Source organism: Patagioenas fasciata, chromosome 5, assembly GCF_037038585.1.
Source record: "Patagioenas fasciata isolate bPatFas1 chromosome 5, bPatFas1.hap1, whole genome shotgun sequence".
Taxonomy (NCBI): Eukaryota; Metazoa; Chordata; class Aves; order Columbiformes; family Columbidae; genus Patagioenas; species Patagioenas fasciata.
The window spans coordinates 1,020,748-1,033,164 of NC_092524.1; the positions used below are offsets into that span (position 1 = coordinate 1,020,748).

Here is a 12,417-nt window from a genome sequence, read left to right on the forward strand (position 1 = left end):
GTGGGATTAATTTACTTTTGTCTCCGGGGTGACCACAACTAGAATAACTTGAGGGCAGCACAGTCCCTTTCCCAAAACACTTGCAGAGCTGTAGCGGCCCAGCTCGTGGACAGTAGTTTGAAGAAGGTTGGCTGCGCTTTGAATTGTTCGTGTAGTAACACTCATGTGAAGTCAGTGCATAGATACAAAGGGCAAGACGGTTGCTGTTGAAAAGGCCTGTTGACCAGACAGAAAGGAGGAAGAGCAGATCTGGTTATGTAGCAATGCTCCAGGTTTTACTCAAGCAAAGAAGTTTCTTTGAGAAAGGCCAGGAGAGAGAACAAAGTATGATAGGCAGAAAAATAAGGTAGAAGTTAGGAGGAAGGAGCAAGGAGGGAGTGTAGGGGCTCTTGGGCAGGTACCTTTGCAAGAGATGTTTTTTCCAGGCGCTGTCAGACACGGGTCAGGGTGTCACACCCACAGATCAGTCGGGAAAGTTGGGATGTGTTCCTGACACCGGGTTCGGCAGTCACGTTGTCATTCACTCCCCCTAACGTGGCTGAGCACAGAGGCACCCAGCTGAAGATCTGGGCTTCCTTTCTCTTTGAAGGAGAGATGAGCACTTGCAGCTTGTCTGTCGCCTGAATCACTCCCAGGATACTCCTGGTTCTAGCCTTTAAGTGGGGAGGCAGCAGTGGTATTCCGTGAGTGGGCACTTGAGGCAATTAGCTGCTCAAAGACAATTAGCTGCTCAAAGCCAGGCGGACAGATCGCCAGCCAGGCGGACAGATCGCCCCCCAAGCGCCTTTCCCTGGTTTCAGCAGCGTTTTCTTCAGACCCCGACCCAGCAGCTTGTCACTGGGTATTGCTCAGTATTCATCCCAGAGGCATAAATGAGCTTAGGGATGATGTGGTTAAGCTGCTAACAAAAGACTTTCACTATAATCCAATACTATACAAAAGGCTTGGAGAAGCGCAAGTGTTACAGCTATTTAAAAAAAGACAAAACACCAAGAAGCAGCAGGAGCTGGTTCCATGCTTGTGAACTAAAATTCCTTCAAGTGAAGGAAATTAATTCCAACGGCATTTATGAAAACGTTAGGAGATGCTTGGATGCACAGAGCAGGAGTTTGCTGTCCAGGCCATGCCTCTCCAATCTACCAAAAATGCCCCCAAAGTAGAGGATGAAGGAATTAATGACTACTTTTCTCACTCAGGATAGCTTTAATTAGACACCGACTAAGAGGAAACAATAAATTACAGTAGCCCATTTTCACCTCGGCAATGGAGATTCCTATGGTTTGCTAATCGGGCCCTGAGTCCACTTGAGCGTGGCTCTTCGCTCATCACTCCTCGCTGAATTTGTTACGCAGGCTCAATTACAAACATGGGTTTATGTCTTGGAGAAGAGAAGGCGACCTAACGTGGTGTTTGCACTTAAGCACTGGCATACCTGTTTGGCTAAGCCAGAGCTTGAGGCCAGTGTTGCTCTCTGGAAGTATTTATTGTTTGGGAAACACGAAGTGTAGTGATGCTGGGGGAAAATGAGTGTTTAACTGGTGTCCCAGTTACTTCTGCCATTTCATCCCGCCTGCCTTCCGATCTATCTCCTCCCTATCTGCAGTGCTCGTTTTCCCTGATTGTGCCCCTCCAAGAGAGCATGTTCCTGCCTCACTTGCCTCTCTTTCCCAAGCAGTTCAGGCTGAGTTTGCAGGTGTGCCTAAACTACGCGCTCGGCATCGGAGACGGCTGGCAGGGCACCCGCAGCGGCGCTGGCTGAGCCGGAGCAGCACTTTGTGTCCCCCATCCCAGCAATGCAGTGCTCCTGGTGGGTTTTTTTCATTCCATCACATGCAAGAGCACTTGGGGATCGAGCTCGTGAGCGCTGCTTGGCTGCGATGATGGTCTGGGGCGTCATTGTCACCTCCTATCTGCTCAAGTCACCAGAAAGCAATTTGGCCTTTCCCTTTGCACTGCTGACAGGCTGTTGTCAGGGCTGGCTTTCCCAAACGTGATCGTTTGCAGACAGAGTGAATTCTGCCATGATTTACGTGTAGTGGGGAGAAGAGCCAGGAGGCAGACAGAGGGACCTGTCTTTAACCGTCTGCTCCCTGTGTCTAATTTGTCAGGAACTTCCCTTGGCAGGCAGAAAAAATGCAAGAGCTGGGTTTCTGTAGGCCTGGCTCAGCACAGCAGAGCGGTTCATCTGCGCGGCTGACAGCGGGGCTCCCAGGAGCGACAAACAGCAGCCATTACAGCAACAGCCACCAAAAGAGCAACAGCTCATTTGGCTCAAGTCAGTTAAGTTGTCAGCATGTTTGGAGCGAAAAGGTCTCGTGTCTATTCCTGCTGTTGCTTTGAAGTCCCCAAGTCAACGTGGCAGGCTGCAGAGTGACACAGATGGCAGTCAGGAATAACCACCGGCTGGCGACACTCGCTTCCCTTCTCCCTCGGCTTCTGTCTCCCAGCGCTCTGCAGACAGAGCGCTTGTAGACCATGCTCTGTAAAAAGCTGCAAAGCTCTATTTTCATGTAATTCTCCCTGAAGTGTTATTTCACAGCAATTCTTTGGAACCAGATCCCTCAGAATTGCCTCGTTTGAGGCGTGTTTGAATCCTTGGCAGGATTTTCCTATTTGGTTTTTTTGGTTTATTGAGCCAGCTGACTGCCGGTGATGCCTCAGGCAAGGACTGACTGGAGTGCAACCCGCAGGAAACCAGCAGAGCCGCTGCGTGTGGCCCACACAGGGACTTAGAGGTGTCGCCATCCTGGAGGGAAACATCAGGACAAGCGCTGGAGTCCCTTGGTGAATGTAACCACAGGAGACACGCTAATGATCCTGCCTCTTTGGCCTCATCAAAAGCGCAGCATTATCAGGCAGAGCTAGGCTGAGCAAGAACCAGGAAAAGAGCATCACTCGGGGAGCTAGGAGAGCAATGAGATCAAGCGTTAAACAAAGAGCTGCGCTGCTTTGTTAGAATGCAAAATTCAAAGTGCTATTTATTCCTTTTGTGTCTAGTACCATGAATTCAGGTGCCCAAACCACCTTAGTGATTTTCTGCCTCTCAGGGCTGGAGCATAGTCTTTAGGGAACAGGCAGTCTTGAGTGAATGGCCCCTAATCCAGTTTAAGAGGCTGTGGGCCGGGAGCTCACATGTAGTTTGGAGCGGCTGGTGCTCGCAGGGAGCTGCAGGCGCCTGTTGTGGCTGTGGAGCTGGCGGCAGGGCAGCTCAGTGACGAATTCTGCGCGGCGGCAGGGGAGGGAGGGGGCGTTTCTCACCCTGCGGTGCGCGAACAACGGTAACACAAGTTCTCTGGGGATGAAGGATTTATGCGGCAAGGTAAATGGGTTGTTGTTAGGCGAGCCTACGGGAGGTACCGAGCAGCTCTGGCTTGGTAAACCCAGACCAGCTGGACAGCTTTGTGCTGCTCTGTGTCCATGGAACAAGTGGCCAGGGAATGACCTGGAGTGCCTGCTAGGAAACATGAGCCAAGTCTGTGCTGAGAATCTAAATTATCCAGAGTTTGAATGGCTGCTGTATTGGAGGACAGAGAGCTCGTAGCAAGAAAGGAAGATGATTGTTGTAACTGGAACCCACGTGCGATCTGCCCAGCACCAAGGCGCGTCTGGAGGGATGCACTGCCACGGGCTGTCAAGACTGGCTGGGAATCCCCTGCCAGAAGTAGCACGTAACTTCCAAAGGAAATCACTTTTTTTCCTGTGCAAAAATACAGATTTGACAACTGCCTTGCATGTACCAGAAATGGGTCTGCTTCAACCCTTCATGGTTTATAAAACGCAGACTGGAGCCCTCGTTAAACCTTTTCAAAACAGGAAATTTTCATGTTATGTTTTTAAATACTGGTGATTCAGTTTTGATACGGTGCAATTTTTGGAAAATCAGCTTTGAAACAGATGCTGTGATTTTGCAAAATACAACCTATCGACTCCAAAAGGAATGTAAAAGAAGTGGAAAATCCTGTACCAGGGTCACTTCACCTGACACCAGGGCCGTGCCCTCTGTCCATGGAGCTCAGGCAGCCGGAGCAGGGCCGATAACGGCTGTCAGCAACGGGCGATGACACCGTGCTCTGCACCTGCCCTGCTCCTGGGCGCGGGGCCCTGTCCCCCCACGTTAACAGCCGGATCTGCCTCCCCGCCGCGATGCTGCTCGTCCACCCCTGCACAGCAGCAGCTCCTTGCAGCGAGCGGCCACCGTGTGGCTTTCACAGCTTCCACTGCTGATGTCTGTTTGTGGCACTAAAAATCTCCATCACCTTCAAACCGGTTGGAGATGCTGTGCAGAGAGTGTGGTGGGGCTTTTATCCTTCGCTTCAAATAACAAGGAATAAATATTTACCCGAAGTGCAGGGCTGGAATCCCTGGAGAATGTCCAACAAGTCACAGAGAAGTAAACGATACACAAAAACCACAGAAGCTTTTCCCTGAATTCTCCTGAGAAAATGAATCGTAACATCTTTAGAGAAAATGCAGCTGGGGGTGGATTTCAGAGCAGCTCCAGGGGCCTGCCCTGGCGGGCCGGGCTGACGTCAGCGGGCGCGGGGCCGGCGGGGCCTGAGCGCGGCGGGGGTCAGCAGGGTCGGCTTTCTGATGCAAACCGGCACTAAAGGTTGGTGCGGGAAGCAGGACAAGCAGAAACCAACACTTCCCAGTGCAGTTACGGAGCTGCCGAAGAACCCACCAGCTTCCTCAAGGTTCAACGTCCCATCTGCTGTTACGTCTGGAAGTTGGCTCGGGCTCAGCAGAGTGAGGTCCCGAGGGCTTGACTTGAACAGCGTGGGCCTCGCTGGTCCTTCCTACCACCCACATCACCTCCCGGACCCACCACTGCACAACGGGCGTTTTAGATTCGCAGAGCACCGTGTACCACCAGAGCGGAGAGCTCAGTGTCCTCGTGCAGAATGGGGAGCGCTATGGCTGAATGCAGGATTGATGCAGTGATGTTCGTGCTCTGGAGCGATGGAAACCTCTCCCAGGGCACAACATGGGCAGACGCAGGGATTATGTGACAGTGGTTCAAGAGAAATGTACTTGGGCTGAAGAAACCCAGGGAAGGACTCCAGGGCTGTTCAGTCTAGTGAGATGAAGGCAGAAAGTGCTGGAGTTGTGATCTCTAAATACAGTGGGGTAGCAAACAGTAGTGAGGGAGAAGAAACATTCAAACCAGAAAACTCTGGTGCAAGAGTCAATGTATTGAAGAAGCCCCTGAATAAATACAGGAAGATGAGGACAAGGTGGCCAGAGGACTCGGAAGCGTGTGGTGTTGGGGCAGGGCCCGTCACCCCAGGCTGGCCCGCCCAGCGTGCGTTGGCAGGGCTGCCCGACGTGGGGCTTGTGGCAGCGACAGCCTGAGGTTGATGACAAAGTTGTGTATGGCCCTGTCAAAGTTGGGGGCTGCTGCAGAGCAGATGCTTTCACTGACACCCCAAAAATGAGCGTACACAGCCCATGTGGAAATGAAGGCTCTTTGTTCCTAAATCTCTCTGGCATTTTGCAAGAATGTCTGTCTTGTCTTTAGTTTGTTGGGGTGCCTTGAGCAGACAAGGAACTATTAGAAGCAGTCGCCACTTTGAGCACAGCTAGTCGCTGGAGCACCTTTGTTTCCTTATGGCTACTTAGTTCAGCTTAACAAGTCTGACTGTAACGCAGGGCTCTGGCAGCCAAGCTGTCACCACTTGAAATGTTGGAAGCGGAGCTGCTCTTGTCACCTGCAGTGGCTGCTGTCCCTGCCCAGCTGGCAGCGCGTGCCCACACCACAGCACCTGCCTGGAGCCTCCTGGGGCCAACCCCAGGGAAAGGGAGTCGAACGCACCACGGTGTCACCTGCCACGCGAGGGGCGCAGGGACATCCTCCTCTTGCTCTGCCCTTCAGAACAGACCCTAGAGAGTGACAATATCATCAACCACTCCAACAGGAATCCACAAAGACTCTCTTTACATGTTTAACCTCAGCAAGAGTTGCAGGGATAATTTTTCTACCATTGGCAAATCTAGACAGGATTAGATTTTTTCCGTTAAAGAAATCAGTTCTAATTCAAATGGGAATTAAATTAGGGATGTCCAATGGCGTGTTCTAGGTAGAAGATGACTCATGATCTTACTGATTTTTTCTGGCCTAACAGTGTACGTTGGAACAGCATATATCTATCTATCTATCTATATATATATATCCATTTTTAAAAGCTAAGTGAGAAAATCTGGTATGATGTGTCTAACAGATGGTCCTTACACGTCATGGCTGAGCTTGCCGTGTGGTATTTCATGGGACTGAGTGCCCACTAAGAACAAAATTGTCTGGAAACTGTGGACCTGCCCCAGGAGAGAGCCAGCAGAACTACATCACTCGTGCGCAGGAAGGTGTCTGTATTGAACGGGTGATGTAGAAATAGGGACAGGAATTGTCTACCAGCACTAATAGCGCAGGGCTGTCAAAGAGACTGGAAGCCGTTAGTAATAAGATAGATGAACGGTAAGCAGAGCTGGCTCTGCAGTCAGTTCAGACTCATACAACAGGTTTCTAGAAACGTTTGGAGCCTCAGGCACAATTGTGAGGATGTGCTGCCCGGCCCTTGGCAGGAGCGCCCATCCAGAACCGTGCTGCTGCGGCCCAGCACCCCGGCAGTGGGAGACAGACGGGACAGTGGGAAACGGACCCAGCAACAGTCCTGCAATCTCAGCTGCACATAGCATCCATTATTTCAGTGCTGTGGCTACGCTTTCAGTGCAGTTCCTCATTAGATGTCTCTGTACGTGTCCTTAAATGATTCCTTTAGAGGTTTCCTTTCTGTGCGAGCCAAGCTTACCATCGCCTCTCCTGCCTTCATGGTGTTTCATCTGTTTTTCTTCTAACGTGGCCCCTCTGCCCTTCCTTGTGAGCTTTCGGTGCTGAAATCTGCATCAGCCCAAGGCAGATCTGGGGATTTGAACATGGATGCAGGAAAATGCCAGCTCAGCAATTCTCGGCAGCTCCCGAGCATCTGGCAGCTGCAGGATAAAAAAACCCAACCAAACAACAACAACCCAGCCACAAAGTCTGCCTTCCGCAATTCAAATCGAGGTATCTGGGTGTGAAGCAGCTGCAGGACAGAAAGCTCCAGGCTCGGGTTAGTGTTTGCAGGCTGATCCACGAGCACTGCAGCCCCAGCACAAGTTTCACAAGAGAGGCTGCAAAGCCCTGCCCCACATCAGCCCCTCGCTCCAGGTGCTGCGCGAGCACACACGAACCCCTGTAGCGATTGCTGTTCTTGAGGCAAAAGGACCGTGGTTGTATCTAACGCAGAGGGGACTGGGAGCGTGTTTCATCCAGCCTGGCGCCCCCAGCTCAGCCCTGGGCTGCAGAGCCCCCGTTGCTCGCAGGACCTGGCAGGTGGGTGCTGAGCCCCCAGCAGCCCCAGCAGTGCGGGAAGATCAGGTTGAAACTCAGCCAATGCTTTTAATTCACCGCTCAGCAGTTCCCCGCGGCCTGACGACCCTGCTGCTGTCTCTGCTCTTGTTTCACAGGACACCGTGCTGAAGGCGGTGGATGAGAAGAGGAGCACGAGCTTGTCCTCGCTCTTTGACCTTCTATGAAATCAGCTTTCAGCATCCACTCTGTGCCCTTCAGCGCCCACTCACAACACGTGGGGTCCCCCATCACCATCACCCCTGCTCGGTTTTGGCATCGCCCTTTCCTCTCCGTGTGCCAAAGGACAGGGAAGGCTACACACACTCCCAACCTACAAAGAACATACCGCCACTTTTCTTTTGTATTTATTTTGCCTGTATTGCAGCTGTGTGGCAAGCCAATGAAATGTCTACTGGATGCACTTTATTTTATTTAATAACTAATTCTGTTTAAAGTTAAGGTTTAGGTTTGTGGGCACCCCCCCAGCGGCCGGCAGGGAAGCGGCTGTGCCGGAGGACGGAGCGGCCATGCGAGCTCTCCCTCGCTACCGACAGAGCTTTAGGAGACAGGGTGAGAGGCGTTACGTTGTAGTTGGGTAGGAGGGTGAATAAGTGGTGTTCAGAGCAGCTCTTGTGCTCGGGGTTTGCAGGGGGCTGAGGTGCTGGCGGAGGCGGACGGCAGCGGTGCGGGGCGCAGGGGGACAGAGCGTTCTTGAGGTGCACTGTGGGGACAGGTGCTCGCGTCCCGCCCAGCATCTCCTCCACACACAGCTCGCTTTCCTCCTCCGGTTAGGGGTGTAGGGCACAAACAGCTGAACCAGCACATCGGGAGCGGGGCTTTTTTCTAAGCAACGGGGCTGCTCAGTTGAGCAGGTACGCACGCACCTCAGCAAAACACTCGCCCACTTTGTAAAGCCAGGAAGGCTACAGTAGCTGGAGACACTTGGAGCTCTGTGTGCCAAGCCGGGCAAGGGGGAGGACAGCACAAACGCAATAATCTTCCTTCTCCACTGCCCTGCCCGAAGGAGTCGGCAGCAGGACCCTGGCCCAGTGGGAGCTGAGGGTCTGAGGCTTCTTATCAAATGCTTTCACCTTCCTGGTTGTGCCTTTCGTAGCCTTGTGCTTGAATAAGAGGGCAGCAGTTCCCCTGGAAGCTGCCATACAGACATTTTGACTTGGCCTTAAAAGAAGCCTTCCAAATCAAGAACCTGGATGAGATAAATGTGCAAGAATCGCAACTGCTTGGATTTCCAGCAGCTAAGAGACTCAGAGCAGACTAGGACCTACCTGAAACGGGGCTACTAGTGAGGAGAAGGCAGGGACAAGGAATAACACAACAGAATTTCCGACTTGTGAATGACAGAGCAGAGAGGATATCAGGCTCATTTTGAAGCGTTGCTCTACAACTTAATGCAGGAGCAAACGTACATGCAGACACGTATGCATGGAGACTTGCTGGATTTCATTGCGGGATGCATTTGCTCACCAGATGGGCAGACTGCCTTGGTGAGACGGTTGGCGTGTGTGCACTGAAATACTGTACTCTGTTCTAATAAACTAATCTTTGCACAGATGAACATTTTGGTTTTCCACGTAACTTAGATCCAAGAGCACCGATCTCATGGGCTACCTGGGAATTTCCTCTACATCCCCAGCTCAGGAGAATTTCCTGGCCTCAGACCAGGCATTATCAAGAAACAGAGTGTGCAGCTTTTATGTGTTATCAGTAGAAACATCGTCACCCCAGCAAAAAACAGACTGGGTTTACTTGGACTTGATTATCTGACTGGCTCAAAAACCTGCTTACAACTGTTCCAGTCTTTAATTTAATACTATTTTGTGTCAGGGGTGTGAGCTCAGAGCCGGCGCCGTCAGCCCGAGCCGTGGTGCGTGCACGGTGCGGTCTCACACGGAGAATGCAGCCAGGCACACAGCAGCCTTTACATTGCCCTGCTCCAGCACTTATTCATGGAGATAAACAATTAAAGACCCCTGCCGTTGTCACTGTATCTTACCACCCTAGACTCGTTCTGGGAAGGAGAACCATCACTTTTCCCCCATTGCCACCGTTTTCTCCTACAAATCCAAGTAACTTTGCACTTAGTGATGCCTCGGAAGGCCTGAGTCCGTAGCAAGCTCCAGGGAAGGGACTGCACAGATAGTGCCTGTTCTAAGCATCATTTCTGCTGCTCGTTAACACTTCGCTCGAATGCGTTTGGGTTGGTGCCTGGATTGCAGTTTTTCAGAAAACTGTGGCTAGCTGTTTCTTCTTTACAGTCAGAGCAAAGGCTGAAAAGTTGGAAAATCTGATGTAGAGGGATTATTTATATGAAATAAAAATTGTAATGCGGGAAAAGCTGCAGTTTCTCAGTGTTTCTCAGTCCCACGTGTAGTTTTCTGAACTGACTCAGTAATCTCTGCTTTTTAGAGCAACCGCTCCAGTTCAGATTGCGTCCCCTTAGGAGAGCGCTCAACGCGGGGGCTGCCACCCGAGGAGCTGGTGCAGCGACGGCCGCCTGCGCAGGGGCTCAGGACTGGCTGTTCAGAGACGCGGAAGCCTCTTCATCACAGTCGCCTGCCCACAAGGTCCCTGCTCCCTCCCGCAGCGGCTGGGAGCGCGGGGGCTTTGTCCAAGTCATTCTGGCTCTTGCAGGCACCAGGAAAGCAGCAGCGGCTCTCGGGCACAGCACCTTGCTCCGTAAAGCAAAAGAGCAGCTTGCTGCCAGACTCTGCTACTGAGCACAACTTACCATCCATTTCAACACAGCAGCTCCCTACCTAAAACTCAGACCAAAATTGATTTCAGACTAGTGAATTAACTCTTGCGTAAACAGATCAATTTAAAAAACCTCAAGCCAAGGACAAAAATACATCTGGATAAAGCTGGAGGTACTTGAGTTTCCAAAGCTTTACCAAGGCAGGAGGCAACAACATCAAATCTTGACAGCAGTTCCAGCTCTCCATTTCTATCTCAGCGAGCCCAATACCTCCAGCAGAACTGTTCCGCACAGCTTACTACCAAGTGAAGTACAGAGTCTAGACGCAGAAATAACAGAAACATTGGCTGATTTTCTGTACCAGCTCCCCTCCAGATAAATTAGGTGCAAATGCTGTAGGAGCCTGAAGCTAAACTGGCATTTAGTCAGGAGTTTTTGTATTTGAAGTGCATCATACAGTAGCTGGTGCTCTTTAACTTACATGGAAAGCTTTTTTAAGGCCGATGAGAGTCGCAGAGCAGGAGGAGGATGCAGCGCTGCTGGGAGGTTACACCGTGCCCGCTGCCCACAGAAAGGTTCAGCAGAGACACAGAGCAGTTCACCGGCTCACAGACCCCCCGGGCAAAGCCAGCGCACCCGCACGTCCGCGCTCCTTCCTGATCCCGCCAGCGCAGGGCAGCGACCCCACAGCTGAGCAGGGACACGGCTCTGCCAGAACTGCCTCCGAACGCCGGCGGAATAGCCAGAAGTCGAGCTTCACCTCCTCAGCTCGCTGCTCCAGCCTGGCTACAACCGTTTCTTACACCATTCCCCTCTCCACACACTTGAGCGCCTCCAGGACCCACAGCCATAGGTAACACCCCCCCCCCCACACATCACCCTGTCCAGAGCACCTGCTGAGATGAGTTTTGGCTTCTCTGAAGATCCCCAGTGCCCAGAAGCAGCCGCTGGTTTTGTTACCAGCACGACACCCAAGGCTGCTTTTCAGCTACGCTCATGGATTAAGCTGGGATCTGCAGGACAAATAACACCACCTTCCCTGACAAAACCACAGCTCAGTCTCAGAATCTGGAATTCAGGCGGCGTGCGTTACTCCATTGAGACCCCAGGAGAACGTGTGTGGGGAGAAGGTCGCTTTTAGAAGATGAAAATGGAGCCAGCTGCTGGAGCATATTACATGCTCCAGTAACTTTTTGTTCCAGCTATTTCCCTTCCTTCTGGTCCTGCATTTGAGTTACACCAAATGCACTCTCCCTGAACAAATTGAGCTCAATGGGACAAGACCAGCATGTAACAGGCAGAGGGCAAGGATTATATATCAATAAATGAGTGTAAGCCCAGAGGCATCCACAGGGAAGGAACCAAGAAGGTCCAAAAAGACCTTCTGATCTAGATGCACCTTTGGGCATCATTAATAATTCTTCACTTATTCCTCCTCCTTTCAGGGAGTGCTTCCATTCGGCAGAGCCTGCGGTTGCACCCTGCAGTCGGGGTCTCTGCAGAGGCAGCGTTCCAGTCCCAGGGGTCACCGCTGCCGTGGCACAGCTGGGCAAGGCAGCAGCGGCAGCAGTTTCTCCCAAAAAGTCCCGTTCCTGCCTCATGAGACTCTTCCCAGTCAGAAAGGCAAAGCAGAACATGACCTGGTCTCCCTTCCATCCTCTTCAGTGATTACTGTGATTAGGAACTGGAAAGTCAAAGCATTTTCCTTCCCTTGACACTTGACAATGCTGCGTTTCAGCACTAAGTTGTACCTGAAGCACAAACACACGGTGACTTCTCTGTGCCACAATTTCTTAAAGGCTCTTAGAGGACAAAAATCTGGAACTCAGGCCCTAAATGATACAGAGACTCTTAAGCTTGGAGGAAAGTTGGCATTGCAGAAAATTATTAGTGTGTTTAATCCAGAAAACAATGAAGTAAAAAACCTAGAAGCACAGATGGCACTATTGCAGCCGTCAGAGCCATCGCGCTTCACGGGAGCATCCGGAGTCAGGAGTCTGGAGACCCTTTAACTTCCTCGTGTCACTAAAGCAAAGGGCCCAAGCCATTTTACTCATGTTTGACCATCTTCATCCAAACTACTTTCAGACAACTCCCTTACACACAGATCTGCACACACTGGAAATACGACACGGTTCTGTGTGCAAGGAACACGCGGGACCACATTTGTGAGAAGGGAATAACCCCCGCCAGCAATACCAAGGAAATAACATTACAAATCACCATGTTAGTGATTTCTTTCTAGGAAGCAACACAAAAGCCTGTGCTTTATCTCACCTGATAAGTTACACTAACTGACCTGATGTTATTTTGAGTG

General features: G+C 51.4%; 1 protein-coding gene across 5 annotated transcripts in view; it reads left to right on the forward strand.

Annotated features, from left to right (window-relative positions):
* The window catches only part of CCDC9B (coiled-coil domain containing 9B), a 47,610-nt gene extending 38,650 nt beyond the window's left edge, over window positions 1-8,960 (forward strand). For all 5 annotated transcript variants that reach the window (XM_065838950.2, XM_065838952.2, XM_071808705.1 and 2 more), the window contains one exon: window positions 7,501-8,960. The gene's annotated coding sequence lies outside the window, so the exon portion shown is untranslated. The remainder of the gene's footprint in view (window positions 1-7,500) is intronic.
* Window positions 8,961-12,417: the final 3,457 nt, after the last annotated feature.